This window comes from Geotrypetes seraphini, chromosome 1 (assembly GCF_902459505.1).
Source record: "Geotrypetes seraphini chromosome 1, aGeoSer1.1, whole genome shotgun sequence".
NCBI lineage: Eukaryota > Metazoa > Chordata > Amphibia > Gymnophiona > Dermophiidae > Geotrypetes > Geotrypetes seraphini.
The window spans coordinates 384,865,622-384,877,947 of NC_047084.1; the positions used below are offsets into that span (position 1 = coordinate 384,865,622).

Genomic DNA, 12,326 nt, shown 5'->3' on the forward strand with positions numbered 1-12,326 from the left:
AGAAGTGCTGCACCTTGAAATAAGAGGTCAGGAAGCTGGTCATCAGCATAAAGACCAGCATCAGGCAGATCAGGAACAATGGCTGACTGAGACAAGAATATGCCCAAGAAAAGCAACGCCACTGTGAGATGGTGTGGATGAGTGGAACCGTGTAGGGGAAGAATGCTGCTTTGAAATTTTTATTTTTTTATTTTTTTTTACAACCGTTTCAGAAACTCTAAGAAAGTCTCAGGCTCCTGGGGTGCACAGTCAACCTCTGATGACTTAACCATATGTTTCAGAGGCTGCGGATGGACCGCAGCTGTGTGCACAGAGCTATAAGCCATGCTGAGTCCCAAGAATAAAGAAGGCTGCCCCACTGGGCTAGCTGAGTATTTTGTTACCTGCTTGACTAGGGAAGAGGCTAAGCTTTGTGCTGCTGCCCCTCCCGGCTGCACTACACGGCACGTGGCATAAGAACGCTCCTGATGCGCCTAATTTGTGAAATCCTGGCAAGAATTCACATTAGGAGAGCCTATGGACTCCACCCCAAGATTTTAGGCAAAATTTGCAGTTTTAGAGAAGCAGGGAGCTTTTGAAAAAAAGATGGCTAAAAATCCAAGATAGCCACCGTTTTGAAATTCACGCCAAAATTATGATAATTTTCACACTTAGCAAAGTTTTAAAAATGGTGATTTTATAATTTTTCAGGTGGAGGAACACAGGGGGACATGCAGAAACCTTGAAAACCCCACTTTTCAGACTATCTGATGCTGCTCATCCACATTGGCACTAATTATACTGCCAAGTACCCCTGCAAACGTATCAAAAGTGACTTTGTGGCTCTGGGAGAGAAGGTGAAGCAGTCAGGTATGCAGGTGGTATATTCTCATCCATCCTCCCTGTCAAGGGTAAATGCCAGGGCAGAGAAGCTCGCATCCTGGAGATGAATGCTTGGTTACGTGGATGGTGTCGTCAAGAGCATTTTGGCTTCCTAGACAATGTGATGATCTTCCAAGGGCTACTGAGCAGGGATGGTGTGCATCTATCAAAGAAGGGAAGAAGTGTCTTTGCCAGCAGGCTGGCTAATCTACTAAAGAGGGCTTTAAACTAGAAGTGATGGAGCATGGTGATCAAAGCTCCTGGGTGAGTATAAACCCTCAGGTAAGTAAATCATTTAATTCCTCTACACGGATGGGAAAATGGGGCAATGTCTGGAAAGCAGTATATACTAATGCTCAAAGTATGGGAAACAAGATTCGGGATCTAGAAGCTGTGATGGAAGAAGAGGAGTTAGATATAGTGGTGATCACAGAGACATGGTTCACAGAGAATCATGACTGGGATGTAGTTATACCAGGCTATAATCTGTTCAGCAAAGACAGGGTAGGAAAAAAAGGAGGAGGAGTAGCGTTATATGGTAAAGATCTTATTAAAGCCACAGAATTGCATGATCTGCAGGGCAAGGAAGAGGCACTCTGGATCAATTTGGAAAGAGGGAATGGTGAATATATTTACATTGGTGTGATATACAGGCCTCCTTCATAGAAAGAAGAAGTAGATAGAGATTTAATATTAGACATTCAGAATATCTAAAAAAGGGAAAGTCTTGCTAATAGGTGATTTTAACATGCCGGATGTTGATTGGGGTATCCCTATTACAGGGTCTTCTAGAAGTATGGAGATTCTGATCCTTTACAAGGAGAACTGTTCCAGCAGTTGGTAATGGAACCCACACGGGATGGGGTCATACTGGACTTAGTGCTTACAAACGGAGAAAGTGTTTCTAATATTACAGTGGGTGATCATCTGGCATCCAGTGTTCACTGCATGGTACAGTTTAATATTAAGATGGGTATAAAGAAGGCTCATTCAAAAGCAAAGGTTCTAGACTTTTAAAAAACTAATTTTGTTCGGATGGGGGTTTACGTCAAGGAATTATTGTCTGGATGGGAACGTCTGGAAGGAGTGGAAATGCAGTGGGCAAAACTGAAAGGAGCGATTGTAAGGGTGACAAACCTTTTTGTAACGCAAGTAAGTAAAAGTAAGAGGAAACGAAGGCCACTTTGGTTCTCAAAAGTAGTAGCTTAGAAGGTAAGGAATAAGAGGATAGCTTTCATAAACTACAAAAGATCGCAGAAAGAGGAAGACAGGCAAAAATATCTGGAAAAGTTAAGAGAGGCTAGTCTTGTAGTCAGGAAAGCAAAGATGCAAATGGAAGAAAAAATAGCTGACAAGGTAAAATGGGGAGACATGACATTTTTTAGATATATTAGTGATAGGAAGAAGAGCAATAGTGGCATTGTGAGATTCAAAGGTGAAGGGAAGGAATATGTAGAAGCTGATAAAGAAAAGGCCAAATTGCTTAACAGATATTTCTGTTCTGTGTTCACGGCTGAAGCGCCAGGAGCGGGACCGCAGAAGACAAATGTGAATAGGGATGGAGAAGTAATAAACCCTGAATGATTTTCAGAGGGTTGAGTTCTGAGGAGCTAGCTAAATAAACACATAAGCACATAAGCAATGCCTCTGCTGGGTCAGACCAGAGGTCTATCACGCCCAGCAGTCCGCTCACGCGGTGGCTCATCAGGTCTAGAACCTATATAGTAATCCTCTATCTATATCCCTTTTTCTTCAGGAAATCATCTAATCCTTTCTTGAATCCCAATACCGTACTCTGACCTATCACACCCTCCAGAAACGCATTCCAGGTGTCCACCACCCTTTGGGTGAAGAAGAACTTCCTAGCATTGGTTCTGAATCTGGCCCCTCTTAATTTTTCTGAATGGCCGCTCATTCTTGTAGTTGTCGAAATTATGAAGAATCTGTCATTCTCCACTTTTTCTATGCCCTTCATGATCTTGTAAGTCTCTATCATGTCCCCTCTAAGCCTCTGCTTTTCCAGGGGAAAGAGGCCTAGTCTCTCCAATCTTTCAGCATATGAAAGGTTTTCCATATGCTGAAACGTAGACAAAACAATGGGGCCTGATGGTGTACATCCTAGGGTGCTGAAGGAACTTGGGGAAGTTCTGCTAGCTCCGCTGACTGACCTTTTCAATGAGTCTCTAGAGTCAGGAGTGGTACCGGAGGACTGGCGAAGGGTGGATGTGGTCCCGCTTCACAAAAGTGGAAGTAAGGAAGAAGTAGGGAATTACAGGCTGATAAGTCTGACTTCTGTGGTAAGCAAATTAATGGAAACACTTTTAAAACAGAATGGTCAAGTTTCTGGAATCCTATGGATTACAGGACCGGAGGCAACATGGATTCACTAGAGGGAGGTATTATCAGACAAATCTGATCAATTTCTTTGACTAGGTGACCAGAGAATTGGATAGAGGATGTGCGCTAGATGTGGTGTATTTAGATTTTAGCAAAGCCTTTGACAGTGCTCCACACAGACGTCTAATAAATAAACTGAGTGCTCTCAGGATGGGTCCCAAAGTGATGGACTGGGTCAAGAACAGGTTGAGTGGTGATCAATGGAGATCACTCTGAGGAAAGGGATGTTACCAGTAGTGTGCCTCAAGGTTCTGTTCGTGGGCCTGTTCTTTTAAACATTTTTATAAACGATATTGCTGAAGGGTTGTCGGGTAAGATTTGCCTCTTTGCAGATGATACCAAAATCTGCAATAGAGTAGGCATGCCGGATGGTGTGAATAACATGAAGAAAGACCTGGCGAAGCTTGAAGAATGGTCTGAAATTTGGCAGCTAAAATTTAATGCTAAGAAATGCAAGGTCATGCATTTGGGCTGCAAAAACCTGAGAGAATGGTACAGATTAGGGAGTGAAGAGCTTATGTGCACGACAGAAAAGCGGGACTTGGGTGTGATTGTATGATGATCTTAAGGTGGCCAAACAGGTTGAAAAGGTGACAGCGAAAGCTAGAAGGATGATAGGTTGCATAGGGAGAGGTATGGCTAGTAGGAAAAAGGAGGTATTGAAGCCCCTGTATTAGATTTTGGTGATACCTCATTTAGAATATTGTGTACAATTCTGGAGGCCACACCTTTAAAAAGACATAAAAAGGATGGAGTCGGTCCAGAGGAAGGCCACTAAAATGGTATGTGGTCTTCGTCATAAGGTGTATGGTGACAGACTTAAAGATCTCAATCTGTATACTTTGGAGAAAGGCAGGAGAGGGCAGATATGATAGAGACATTTAAATACCTATGTAATGTAAATGCACATGAGTCGAGTCTCTTTAATTTGAAAGGAAACTCTGCAATGAGAGGGCATAGGATGAAGTTAAGAGGTGATAAGCTCTGGAGTAATCTAAGGAAATACTTTTTTTTTTTAGAAAGGGTGGTAGATGCATGGAACAGTCTACCAAAAGAGGTGGTGGAGATAGAGACTGTGTCTAAATTCAAAAGGGCCTGGGATAAGCACGTGGGATCTCTCGGAGAGAGAAAGAGATAATGGTTTTTGAGGATGGGCAGACTAGATGAGCCATTTGGCCTTTATCTGCCATCATGTTTCCATGTTTCTCCCCTGATCCATCTGAAAGGCTGTAACAGCCTATACTCACTGTGACCTGTTTTTGGATCTGTGCTGCAGCTTGCCTCAGCTCTCTTATAGTACCTGGATTAGAGAATCACTGCCTCATGCTGGGAATGGCTCTGTAAAGCTGATCTTCAGGCTGCCAGTCAGACCCCATGCCTGACTGCACCTCTACCCCTGCGGACTGATGGACGCACACCGGAATGGGTGGAGGCTAGAAGATGCAGCTGGCACCCTGCGAGACACCACCGAGCCTCCTAAGGGTGCCTATCAGCTTATGCTTGACCCCTCCTTAACAGTAGGTGAGACAACTTCAACAACGGGCCTGAGTTCCACAGAAACTAAGCAGGCTGGCTAACAGATACTCTCTGGGATTGGCCTGTCAGCTATAGACAGAAGTCTGTGTGTTCTCAATTCAGGCAGAGTGAAAGAAAATTGCCAAGCACAAGAATCCCGAAGAAAAAAGGAGCAAAAAATACTGAATAAAATAATAAAATGTGGAGAGAGGAGTGAACACACTCCTCCAGGCATGTGTGTAGAAGGGAAAAACTGTAGGTGGAGCTAAGGAGCTCAGTGAAGTACAGAAGAGGCACAGAGAAAATTCCAAACTGGATTCCTTCTGCAGATGGCACATGGCCATGGGGACACTACCCATTTGTCTAGAATGTCTTACCTATTGCACTGGAAGATGACATTACAGGAAAGACTTGAAGAAGATACTGTATATGCTGTGTGAGTTGTGGGTTTGGTTTTTGGCCTAGGGAGATAATTTTAAAATTGTCTCTGGTACCACAGATTGCCAGATGACGACATTACAGGAAAAACATGAGGAAGACATGTTTTTGTGTGAGTTGAGAAATTTTGTGGTCCCAGTTTTGGCATTCTTGGAGTCCCTGGTAAAGACAGATTGAGGAAACACAGTACCTCCTATCTCTTATCCACTCAATGTCTACTGTTAATCCCTGGTGCTTGTCCAATGCAATAGGAATAAAGGATCCGAAACAAGCCAGCAGTAAAAGAGAAGGTTGAAAGAATTCAATCAGTGGAAGACACATATTCATAAAAGTAAAAATTAGTTACTGTGTAGGAAAGAATCAGCAACCCAGATCTTTTAAATTTTCCAATTTCTGGGCTGCCTGATGTGTAAAAGGTGGACAGCAGGAATCATAGTGAGGACAGTGAGTATGCTGCTCTCCTCTCACTGCATTCTCATGGCATGCATTAAAACTGCTTCCATCACTGAACTGAGGAAGCAGAGGAGATCAGAAGAAGGTGCATACTTTAAAGGAGAGAGGGTTACCATATGGATCCAGAAAAAGGAGGACAGACCGAGACATCCAGGTTTTACTTCCATCGCTTTCAATGGAAGTACACTTCTCCCTCCATATCCATGGGGGTTAGGGGTAGAGTCGGCCCGCGAATATTAAAAAAACGCAAATAATATTCGGGCTGGTTCTGCCCCTAACCCCTGCTTCTCCCAGCTATTTTAAGCCCTGTAAGGCCCCCCCCTTAAGCCTTACCTGGTGGTCTAGATCTTCCCACGCTCCTGCCCCATGCAGATCACTCACAGGAAATGGCTGCCTTAAGCTCCCGTGGCGAAAAAGGCAAACAGAATGCTGAGAATGATTAAGAAGGGGATCACAAACAGATCGGAGAAGGTTATCATGCAGCTGTACCGGGCCATGGTACGCCCTCACTTGGAATACTGCATCCAGCAATGGTAGCTGTACATGAAGAAGGACACGGTACTACTCAAAAGGGTCCAGAGAAGAGTGACTAAAATGGTTAAGGGGCTGGAGGAGTTGCTGTACAGTGAGAGATTAGAGAAACTGGGCCTCTTCTCCCTTGAAAAGAGGAGACCGAGAGGGGACATGATTGAAACATTCAAGATAATGAAGGGAATAGACTTAGTAGATAGAGACAGGTTGTTCACCCTCTCCAAGGTAGAGAGAACGAGAGGGCACTCTCTAAAGTTAAAAAGGGATCGATTCCCGTACAAACGTAAGGAAGTTCTTCACCCAGAGAGTGGTGGAAAACTGGAACGCTCTTCCTGAGGCTGTTATAGGGGAAAACACCCTCCAGGAAGAAGGCATATAGAAGGTGGGTGAAGTCAGATTCGAGAAGTAATTCCTTATTTTTCATAGTTGTCTTAGGTAGTAGAATGAGGAGGAGAACACCGGAGAGATGTGGTTGGAAAGTGATAAGTTGGAGTTGAGGAGTATCCCTAAGCTGCGTACTTGGTCCTTTGCAGTTATAATAGTTGAGTCCCAGAGTAGAGTGGACCAAGTGTGGGTGCATTGTTCTTTGTGGATCCAAAGAAGGTCAGTTTTTGAGGCATTCAGTTGCAGTTTATTGGAGGACATCCAGTGATTTCTGAGAGGCAGTTCATGAGTTTTGTAATTTGTGAGTCACAGGTTTCTCCCAGGGGTTGATACAGTTGGATGTCATCAGCTAAGGAGTGAATCTGGATTTTGTGTTTGTGGGCTATGTTCAGTACTAGTCTGATGCAGAGAGTAAGTAATAGAGGGGATAGCAGAGCCCCTTGGGGAACACCATATTTGATTGGTTTAGGTTTCGATAGGGTCTTGTTGAGTAGTACACTTTGGGTGCTCCTGCCCGACGTGATTTCAAGGAAGCTTTTCTAAACCCAGACAAAGTGCCGGGTTTTGAAAAGCCGTCCGAACCCCTGGACATGTCCTCGAAAAGGAGGACATGTCTGGGGAAATCCAGATGTCTAGTAACCCTATGCTAACCCACACTAGAAATCTCTACCACGGCTTTCTAAAAGGAGTCCTAAGTTGTCCAATAAAAAAGGTATCATCTTTATTTGTTTTGTTTTGTTTTATTTCTATTTATTTTTATGCATTATCTTAAAAAGTGTACTAACACAGCTACCATACCTTTCCAGTTAATATATTGCTATTAAGACCAAGCTCATTCAGTGGTGTACAATTTAAAATATAAATGAAAACACCCAGAAAACAACTACATTAATAAAAGAACAGACCCTCCTAAGCAACCATCTCTAAATATACTACACATTTAATAATTGTGGTTTTCCTAATATTATAATAAATAGTCTTTACATTACTTTAGTGATTTCTATTCCGCCATTACCTTGCGATTCAAGGCGGATTACATATGAGTTGTTAGGACATTTAGGAGTACATTAGGAGTTGTCTGGCCATATTCGGAGGTGCTAAGGGTGAAGTGGATTGCAAATGGGGCTTGAGATGTATCTTGCTGTGTCAGTTTGTCTTTATGGAGTTTTTGAATAGCAGGGTTTTTATTTCTTTTCTGAAGGTTTTGGAGTCTGCGGTTGAGATCAGTAAGTTGGAGAGTTGGTGGTCTAGTTTTACTGCTTGGGTGGCTAGGAGGGCATCGTACATTTTTTTCATTTGTTTTTGATTGGAGGGTGCGTGAATGGTGCATGGGTTCTCCTATGTCTGGCTGTGGAATTAGTCGGTTGTTCCAGTAGGCTGGGCGTTTATGGCTTTGAATAGTAGGCAGTAGAATTTGAAAAGTATTCTTGCTTGTATTGGGAGCCAGTGTGAATCGAGGTATGCCGCTCTGATGTGGTTGTATTTCCTCAGTGAGTAGATAAGTCTTAGAGCTGTGTTTTGTACTGTTTGTAGTTGTTTTATCATGGTTGCGGGGCAAGAGAGATAGAGGATGTTGCAGTAGTCTCGTGCAGTGGTTCCCAACCCTGTCCTGGAGGACCACCAGGCCAATCAGGTTTTCAGGCTAGCCCTAATGAATATGCATGAGAGAAATTTGCATATAATGGAAGTTGCAGGCATGCAAATCCGCTCCATGCATATTCATTAAGGCTGTCCCGAAAACCCGATTGGCCTGGTGGTCCTCCAGGACAGGGTTGGGAACCACTGGTCTAGTAGACCAAGGACTAGGGATTGGACCACTAGCTGGAATTGTTTTCTGTCAAAGAAATTTTGAACTTGCCTTAGGATTCTTATGACTGCGAATTATTTTTGTATTGTTTTGTTGATTTGTGGTTGCATGGTACAACCTCTGTCTATCATCATTCCCAGAAGTTTTAGAGTGGGTTGAATGGGGTATGTGATAGAGTTTATTACTAGGTTTGTTATGGTTAGGGTTTTGTTATTTTCGAGCCGGATGAATTTTGTTTTGTCAGGATTTAGTTTCAGTTTGTGTTCTTTCATCCATGTTGCTAGTGTTTCTAGTGTTCTGTGCAGCGTGACTGTCATGGAGGGCGCTGGTTGGTCAAAAGGAAGGAGGATGGTGATGTCATCTGCGTAGCTGTAGGAGGTCAGGTCTAGTTTGTCTAGGCAGGTGGCGAGGGAAGCAATGTATAGGTTGAAGAGTGTGGGGGATAGAGGTGATCCTTGGGGTACGCCACAGGGATTGGACCATAGTTCTGATTTTTCATTGTTTGTCTGTACTCTGTATATCCTACATCGCCATGTCATGTTTCCAATAAGACAACTCCAAAAGCTAACATAAAAAAAGGACTTCAAACACATTCTAAAGCGAACTATAAAGAATTCTCTTAAATCCTGAGTTAGACCATTCCACAGGACTGGAACCAAATAAGAAAATGCCTTATTTCCTTTATAAAGTTCTTATGCAACCAGCTATATATCTGCCTGATATTCAGTGGTATTTAGCTGGCTGGGAAAGACTCCCACTCAGCTAACTGCCAATATTCAGCGGGAGGTAGCCAGCTATCTCCCACTGAATATCCTGGTCAGTGGATTGGATGGATACTGGCTATGTCGCGTGACATAGCTCATCACTTTAAATATTCATTGGCTGACTGGCTAAGTCTAGCAGCCAGATAGACCTACTATTTTGGCGGGTCTATCTTTGGCTGCTGTGACTTAGCGGGCCAGCTGATGAATATTGGATTGGCCAGCTACGTTAGACACAGATGCACTTAACCCAGAAATTCAATGCCAATGGCCATAAACTGTCCTGGCATTGAATATCTGGATTCACCGCCAACCATGGGAATTTGCCAGCTACCTTCAATGGTCTGAATATTGTATATGTGTTTGACATGAGCACATACTCGTATGCCAGCCTTAAAGCTGATATAAAAGTGCCTATATTCTGGAGGTATGCATGCGATTTATAGTATTCTGTAAGTAACATATGTGTCTGCCCTGTCCAAGCTCCACCTAGACTCCACCCCTGTGAATGCCTTCATACACACTGCATGCTATATATGTATAGGGAATTCCCTGTGTTTAGACACATATGTGCTCACATAGGTCCAGATTCTATAAACGGCGTCCCAATTGTAGGCAGCAGTAGGCATCCTACCACTGTCTAACCAGTCAATCGGGACGCACATTAAAAAATATACCTCCCGAGGCAGGTTGCCTATATTGGAGGTGCCTCTGGGAGACTATAGAGACATGCAAGCCCGCCTAAGGCTAGGCGTGGGCGTGGTTTGGCTCAGAAGTAGCCTTAGGAAGACCTAGGTGGCTGTATGCACCTCCCTAGGTGGCTATATGCATTTCCCTAGGCCAGTGTAAGTAGATGCGGCTGCTGAGCTTATCGCGGCAAGGGATCTCCCTGCTGTGATAAGTTTAGAAGCTGCAACTGCAGCTGCCTGTTCTCCCCCCTCCCCCTGAATGATTGTGGTAGGAGGGATACCCAGTCCCTCCTGCCTGGCACCTCACTCCCTAACAATTGTGGCCGGAGTGATGCCAGTCACTCCTGCCCAGCACCCCCCTCCCTAATGATTATGGCAGGAGAGATGTCCAGTCCCTCCTGCCTGGCACTCCCGTCCCTAATGATCATGGCAGGAGGGATGCCCAATCCTTCCTGCTCTTCAAACACCCCCCTGGTAGATCATATCCCACAATGCACTGGGAAGGGGAGGGACCGCCATTCAGAAGGATGTAGGCCTCTCGGCCCGCTGGAAGAAGAACCCATCCTTCTAATAAAGAATGTTATGTGGAGGTCCAAAGGAGACATGGAGGATTCGGGTGGGGTTAGAAGGGGTTCTAGTGGGGTGCAGGGATCCGGGTGGTAGTGGAGGGGGGACCGGGAGGTGGGCTGGGCAATCTACGGGGGGGTGGGGGGTTCCAACAGGAGGGATTAGGCATCCCTCCTTTAGACAATCTATGGGGGGAGGAGGGGTGTGCTGGGCAGGAGGGATTGGGCATCCCTTCTGCCTGTAGTCTTCGCGGGGGTTGGGGATGGGTTGCCGCTATACTTATTACGGCAGGGAGATCCCTTGCCACGATAAGCTCAGTAGCAACCAGATTCTCTAACCGGCATGTGTAACATGGCTCAGGCACGATTCTGTATAGGACGCCCGTTGGCTTCTGAGACCGGGCATCCTATACAGAATCTGGGCCAAACAGTACATGCATAGCTACAGGTATTTTGGTTATTTCAGTGCAAGTTTGCCAGGTCAAATTTGTGCTTTCTTTACAGAATTATCCCCCACAACACCTCTTGCTCTCTCCAGCACTTTAGCTATGCTCCTGTCACAGAATGGTGTGCTGCCACACCCCTAGGACAAAAGCACCAATTTTAAAGTGATTTGCAGTATTTGGAGATGCACCATCATGTATATTTACCTATGTTCCACCTCAAGATTCCAGATACCCCTTCTCCGACAGTGGTGATCTGGGTCATTGGTACTCAGCATGATCCCAAACAGTACCTGCATTCCTTGAGGTTAATACTCAGAGGTAAACAATAGTTCTCTCTAGTCTACATGGCTAATAATTATTTATGGAAATTTCCTCTGAGAACTTGTCCAAAACCCTTTTAAACTCAGCTGTGTAACTGCCTTGACCAAATCTTCTGGCAACAAATTCCACTGCTTAATTGTGCACTGAGTAAATATATAGGGGGCGATATTCAGACCACAGGAGATGGCTGGCTATCTCCCATGGTTGGTGGTGAAACTGGAAATTCAATGCCAGTGCCGTATCCAGTCCCCGATGAATAATGGCGGTAACTGGCTATGTTACATGGCATAACTGATCACCACCCAATCTGCCAAATGGGATATGTAGTGGGAGATAGCTGGCCATCTACCACTGAATACTGGCAGATAGATGGCAATGTGCCATTTAGCCAGTCAGGAGCTGTTCCTGGCTGACCAAATTATATAAAATTGACAGAGGCAGGTGGTACCTTGTTGACTAATCAATTTATTGAGGCATGAACTTTCAAGGACCTTTTTGTGCCATGTCTCAATAAATTGGTTAGTCTATAAGGTGCCACCTGCCTCTTTCAATTTTATATAAATTGTATTTTAATGTACTATATACAATATATTTATATCTTTTTAAAATCATGTTTCCTACATATTTTATCATGTAGATTGCAGAAAGTAAGTAACGGAGTTTAGCGGTATATAAGAAATAAATTACATTACATTACATTTCTTTCATAAACCACCAAGTCACTTCTGAACCTTCTTTATGCACTGCTTAAAGGGAGAGGTCCCATGATCTGAAGTATAGCCTGCTGAAACATGATAAGTGCTCCATGACTATGCTAAACTACTACCAGATGACTCTAGGAGAGAAGCAGATAACACCTAGTGGCATTCCAGTAACCTTTGAAAATAGTCATTTGTGAAAAAGAACTGGAAATAATAGTAAGTAAATGAAATGGGTGATCTGTACTTGAACAAATGTTTAGATAATGAGAATCTCAATGCATCCACCAGAAACAGGAAAAATTTATTTGCCAGTTACCTTGACCATGATCATACCTTTCCCTAAGCCTTCAATAATTCCCCAGACAATCTGTTTTGGGACGTTCCTTGCAACATCCTTCAGTTGTACAGGAGTAAAGAGAAGGCTTCTAAATGTTGATCCTGTAAGTTCAGACTCAG

General features: G+C 43.9%; 1 protein-coding gene across 2 annotated transcripts in view; it reads left to right on the forward strand.

Moving 5' to 3' along the window:
• The window catches only part of LOC117346641 (purpurin-like), a 58,009-nt gene that overhangs the window by 7,536 nt on the left and 38,147 nt on the right, over positions 1–12,326 (forward strand). For both annotated transcript variants that reach the window (XM_033916570.1, XM_033916561.1), the window contains exon 2: positions 11,923–12,086. The gene's annotated coding sequence lies outside the window, so the exon portion shown is untranslated. The remainder of the gene's footprint in view (positions 1–11,922; positions 12,087–12,326) is intronic.